The 6,507-nt window shown below is 32.8% G+C and overlaps 1 pseudogene; it reads right to left on the minus strand.

Moving 5' to 3' along the window:
* Positions 1-2,556: 2,556 nt before the first annotated feature.
* Positions 2,557-3,347, minus strand: LOC119569881 (annotated as a pseudogene).
* Between the last annotated feature and the right edge of the window lie 3,160 nt (positions 3,348-6,507).

Genomic DNA, 6,507 nt, shown 5'->3' on the forward strand with positions numbered 1-6,507 from the left:
TGGTGATGGTTAGGGTCGTCTTTCCGGAAGGATTGATTGGTGTAAAAAATTTTCCGTGTTTTTAAGCAATTTTGTCCGGATAAACCAAAAAACCCCCCCCCCGAACACACACACACACACACACACACACACAAACAAAAAAATTTTTTTTATAAAAAAAAGGGTTTTTTAAATAAAAATATTTTATAAATATTATTATATATATATTTATTATTTTGGTTTTTTTTTTTTTGGGGGGGGGCTGGTTGGTTGGTTTTGGGGGTTATATTTGTATTTTTTATGTTGATATATATATAAAATATAAGATATATATATAATCTAATATATGTAAAATTCATATATCTATCCCAATCTAACATAATACAAATATATATAATATATATATAATATATATAATATTTTATATATATATATATATATAATTATATATATATGTACAACACACACACACACACCCCAATAAATAATATATTATATATATAATAGATATATATATATTTATACATATTTTATAGGTAAATATACATTTATATAATTTATACATACATACTTTTATATATATCTATTCATTTATATATATCCATATATACATCTATATATATTATAAACACACCCACACATACGCGTTTGTTTGTTTGTTTGTATGTGTGTGTGTGTGTGTGTGTGTGTGTGTGTGTGTGTGTGTGTGTGTGTGTGTGTGGTGTGTGTGTTTTGTGTGTGTGTGTGTGTGCGTGCGTACATATGTACGCTCCCACCTAGTAAAATGGGTGTTATTATTTTCATTATTATTAATTTTAGCAGTAATAGTAACTATTATTGATATTATCATTATCAAAATAGTTTGTCACGGTTTTATTTAATGTTATTGTCAGTACTACTTTTTTTTTGGGAATTACCATTAGCATTAACGTTTAATCATTACTATTCTATTATTATCATAATTATCACCATTATTATTCATTATCATTATTATTAGTGTTGTTATTCTTGTTTTCTGATTATCAATGGTGCCATAACTGCTGTTATTATCATCGCCATTACTATCATCATTATCATTTCGTCATCATTATTATTAATATTATCAATCATTACCTTTATTATTGTTATCATTATAATAATTTTTGCTTTATTGTTTATTTATCATTATTATTGTTGTCCCTTTTTATTATCTTTTTAGTATCATTAACGATATTATTATTATTTTCACATCATTCTTCTTTTTATCATTATCACATATTTATTATTATATTATTATTATTAATTGTTAGCGTTTTTGTTCTTATCGTTTTGATATTTTTTTTTGTTTTTTTTTGTTATTTTCGCTCTTATCTTTATCAAATATTATTATTATATTATTATTATTATTATTATTATTATGATTATTATTATTATTATCATTATGATAAAAATAGTAAAAATTTATAATAAAAATAATAATAAAAAATAATAAATAATAATAATAATAATCATAATAATAATAAAAATAATGATACTACTAACTACTACTACTGCTAATTATTATTATCATTATTGTTATCATCATCATCATCATTATGTAAAAATATAATAAAAAATAATAATAATAATATAATAAAATGATAATTAATAATGATAATGATATATATTTTAATAATAATACATAATAATAATATTAAATTTAAATATAATAATATATAATATTATAATCATTATTATCATTATAATGATAATAATAAAAAAATAATAATAATAAATAATAATATAATAATAATAATAATAATAATAATAAAATAATAATTTAATAATAATTATTATTATATTGATATTGTTTAGATTACGTTATCATTATCACCATTATCTTTGTTATTATTATCATAATTATTATAACTAATATTATTATTGTTATCACAATTATCATTACTAATATTGTATCACTATAATTATGATTTTACTATGATCAACATTTTTATTTTTTCAGCACCATAGTGTAGCAGAATGGAAATGTTATCGAAATCAATAATAGTAAGATAATGCTTCTGCTGCTGGATGATGATTGATGATGTATGACGATGATGATGATGATGATGATGATGATGATGATGATGACGATGATGATTGATGATGCAAGATGATGATTATGATAACAACAGCAACAACACCACCACACACCACCACCACAACAACCAACACAACAACAACAACAAACAAATAAATAATAATAATAATAATAATAATAATGGTAATTATGATGTCTGCTAGTAGCGATAGTAATCATGAATTGATAGTGATAATAAAATAATAGTTATGATGATGGTAATAACAGCAATAGCAGTGATAATATAAGAATCACGATTAGGGAAAGGTAAGGGCGGTGAAAAAATACTGCTGACATAATGATTTTTGAAAAATGAAAATTGTAAAGTAACAATAGTAGGCAATTGAAATTGTAAAGAGTAGTAAAATAAAATAAATTAGAACAATGATAATGACGATAGTGATAAAAGCAATGATTAAGATAATGATTATAGCAACATTATAATGTTAGCACCACTAATGATAATGACACAAAAGGGATAATATCATCTTATAATATAGATGTAATAATTGTTACCATTGTAATTGCGATCTGATAGCAACATGCCTACCAGTTTTAATATTAGAATGTTATCATTACCATCAAAACCTTGGTCAACGTAAATCTTACCTGGCATAATCATTTGTAAATGGTTGTTAGAAAAGCTTATTGTTTCAAACATTCGTCAGAAATGTGAATCCATCAGCTGAATCCTGTTAAAAGAATTTTACTAATTCAATGTGTTGCAGGACGCTTGACTGCAACGCGGGGAAGTCGGATAGCCAGTTCATGTTTCAGCTTTAAGGAGCGAAGGGATGAAAACAACGGCAATTTTTGGAAAGGAAATTCTGACACTCTGTTATCTTGGAGATCAATGTAAGTGGCGGAAGAAAAGCTATTGGATAATGCTTGGGCATAGCACCTCCTCCAGGATGCCGCCCTGTATAAAAATAGTCTCGAAAGACGCCACACCTAAGTCCTCGCTTTGCAGAGCCTTCAAATGCCGGTTATTATGATCACTAATCTGCGGAACTTCGTGAAGGGAATGTTGAGGAGAAGATCCTGCCAGCTGGTCCTGCTGCTCTCCACTAGGGAGCAGTCCATATCCATGTTGTGGTCCCGTCGCGGTGCAGACGCAGGGGTAGATGTCCATGGGGTCGGGGCAGGGTAAGGAGCGCAGGTATCCTTCGTGAGTTGTGGGCAGCGCCCTCGTAGGAGCCGAGATGATAGCCAAGAGGGCGCTCAGGATGGAGGCTCCAGTCATTTTGAGTCCGATGCTCACTGAGTGGTTCATCGTGGTGTTGTGAATTTATACATGCGCGCACCATAAAATAACCACTGAAAGAAAAAATAATGTCATCAAATCAGCCCGATGGAAAGACGCCAAATGCGAATTTGTTTAGAGTTACTCTTTTTATTTAATATTGCTATTTAACATTGGCCATATCATAGTATCATTATTTTATTCTAATATAATTACGATAGATACAATACAACATTTGATGCAATAATGATAATATGCATGATAATGATAAACAGGAGCAACAGTATTACCACTAATATAACTATTACTACTAATACTCCTCATCCTAATGCTACTGCTGAAGCTGACCGAGCTAACTTTCTTTTTTTACCTCAGTTAATTAACAGTTGTTAACCCAACGGCCGCGAGTAAATGTCCTGTCCATTGTATTTTTTTTTTTATTATCTATTTTTTGTGCATTTTGTTGCAGACTGGTGGCTCGACAAGCACTTAACCCACAAGGAGTAAAACAAGTTCGCTTTTTGTGGGCGTGGGGCGCTCGACCCCCCCCCCCAATAAAAAAAATTGAATATGAGCTTATTCTAGGAGCCTTTTAAAGCTACGACCAGAGCTATAGGTGTAATTTAGGCAAAAAATCGTGGGAGTGTGGCGCTTGGGGGAGGCAAGCCAGACCTTGAGGTTGGGTTGGGGGCAATTGCCTCCACAGCCCCCTCAAAAATCGCCCCGGAAAGAAAAGTAGTCCCCTTGTAACCGGGATTTCCCAGTTTTCTTTAAATGGCGGATTACAAAAAATCTTTTTTTTTTAATGCTTTGTATAAAACTGTTTTAACATTATGGTTATATAATATAAAAAATTTTAACAAAAAAAAATAAAAAAGACCCTTTCCGAAATTAAAGGGAAAGGGGGCCAAAAAAGTGAAGCGGGCGGATGATATTTGACTTTTCGATGAGTGACAGTCGATGAATTGCACATGAAAGAATGGGTAAACAGGGGATATGCCTTCCGGGCCCCAAATAATCTCCGTTTCCCCCAACTCATTTAAATGATTATAGTATCAATGATAATTTAACTATATTTAAATGAAAAAGTGATGATGATAATGATGATGGGGTGATGATAAACGTTTGATGATGTAATGATGATCATCATAATAATTATTTTCATTATTAGATATCATTACAATGTAATAACATATTCCATTCCCTCTCCCTCTCTTCATTCTCTCTCTCTCTCTCTCTTCTCCTCTCTCTCTCTCTCTCTCTCTATCTATCTATCTCGTATTCTCTCTCTCTCTCTGTCTCTCTCTCTATATTTCTTCTTCTTTTTCAAATCTATCTATCTATCTTCTTTCTTCTTCTCTCGTATTCTCTCTCTCCTCTCTCTATTTATTAAAATCTACTCGTTTTCTTCTTTTTCTCTCTCTCTCTCTCTCTTCTCTCTCTCTATCTATCTATCTATCTATCTATATATCTCGATCCCTCTCTCTCTCTATCTATCTATCTCGAATTCTCCCCTCTCCCCTCTCTCTCTCGTCTCTCTCTCTCTCTCTCTCTCTCCAAGCTCTATCTTTTTTCCCCTATCTATCTATCTATCTATCTATCTTATTATCTATCTATCTTTCAACCTATCTACGTGCCTTAACACGAATTACTTTTGACCTACTTTGACCTTTAAATAAACCATTACAAAAAGGTATGAATGAATCCAAATTTGAGCGATCAGTCATGTTGCAGTACTTGTGCTCCCTCACACAAGTTGGGTTCGCGTTTAAAAGTTAGGAATAAACAAGTGAAAATTTTCAGTAAGGTGGCTTATCACCTTGATTCTATACTACAGACATAAAGGTACCTAAAACCCCTGACGGTTTAACCCCTTCTTTCCTTCCCCCCTCTCTCTTCTCTCCCCTTCTCCCTCTCCCCCTCTCTTTTTCCCCATCCTCTCTCTTTCTCTTCGTCTCTCTCTCTCTCTCTTTTTGTCTCCTTTTCTCTCTCTGTCTCTCTCTCTCCCCCTCTCTCTCGCTCTCTCTTTTTCTCTTCTCTGTCTCCCTCTTCTCTCCCCCCCTCTCTCTCTCTTCTCTCTTCTCTGTCTCTTCTCTTCCCCTGTCTCTTCCCCTTTCCCTCTTCTTCTTTTTGTCCTTCTGTCTCTCTCTCTCAATTATCTGGGGTGTCCTAAGAACTATGCTCGTTCCTCTTTTTTTTCCTCTTCACACGTAGGCCTACGGGACTTCCTTCTCCCTCTCCCTTCCTTTCTTGTATCCTCCGCTTTCCCTTCACCTCATCCCTTGCTTTATCGCTTCTTCATTTACCTCACCCCCTTTCCTATTCTCTATTTACTATCTTTCATTTTTCAGTCCTTCCTTACTCCTCTCTTGAGTTTTCCTCTCTCTCTTTTTCCTCCGCCTTCCCTATTCTCTTCCTCCCCTACTCTCTCATTCCGCTATTTCCCTACTCATACCTCTTTCAGTCCTCTCCCCCTTTCGCCCCTTCGTGTAACTGCCAAAGGGGGCGCCTCTCATAATTCATAGAAGTAAAGGGCCTTGGCAAATGGGAATAAAAACGCACACTCAACGGGTGCAGTATATTGGAAGATGGCGAGGCAGTTGAGTGGGAGTGTGGCTGCAGCTGAGAGGGGCTTTCCCGCGTTATGCGATCGTTATTCGAGGCATGATCGTCAAAAAACCGACGAATTTCATATATTACAATAATGTGGTGTTTTGTGTGGTGTGTGTGCATTCATTTGCACACATGCATGAACGCACAAACGGATTTGTAAATGGGTATATGTAAATGTATATATATGTATATATTATATATATATATATAATATATATATATATATATAATACATATATAATTGTTTTGTGTGTGTGTGTGTGTGTGTGTGTGTGTGTGTGTGTGTGTGTGTGTGTGTGTGTGTGTGTGTGTGTATACGTGGTGTGTGTGTGTGTGTGTGTATACGTGTGTGTGTGTGTTTTGGGATACATATACATACATATATAAATATATATATATATATATAATATATAATATATATATAATAAAATATTATAATATATATATATGTATATTATTACAACACACTATCTATCTATCTAACTTATATGTATATATGCACACCACACACACAAACACACACCACACATCCCGCAAATCTGCGTGCGTCATGTCGCGTGCGCATGCATGTTAAAAA

Source organism: Penaeus monodon, unplaced genomic scaffold, assembly GCF_015228065.2.
Source record: "Penaeus monodon isolate SGIC_2016 unplaced genomic scaffold, NSTDA_Pmon_1 PmonScaffold_19509, whole genome shotgun sequence".
NCBI classification, from domain to species: domain Eukaryota; kingdom Metazoa; phylum Arthropoda; class Malacostraca; order Decapoda; family Penaeidae; genus Penaeus; species Penaeus monodon.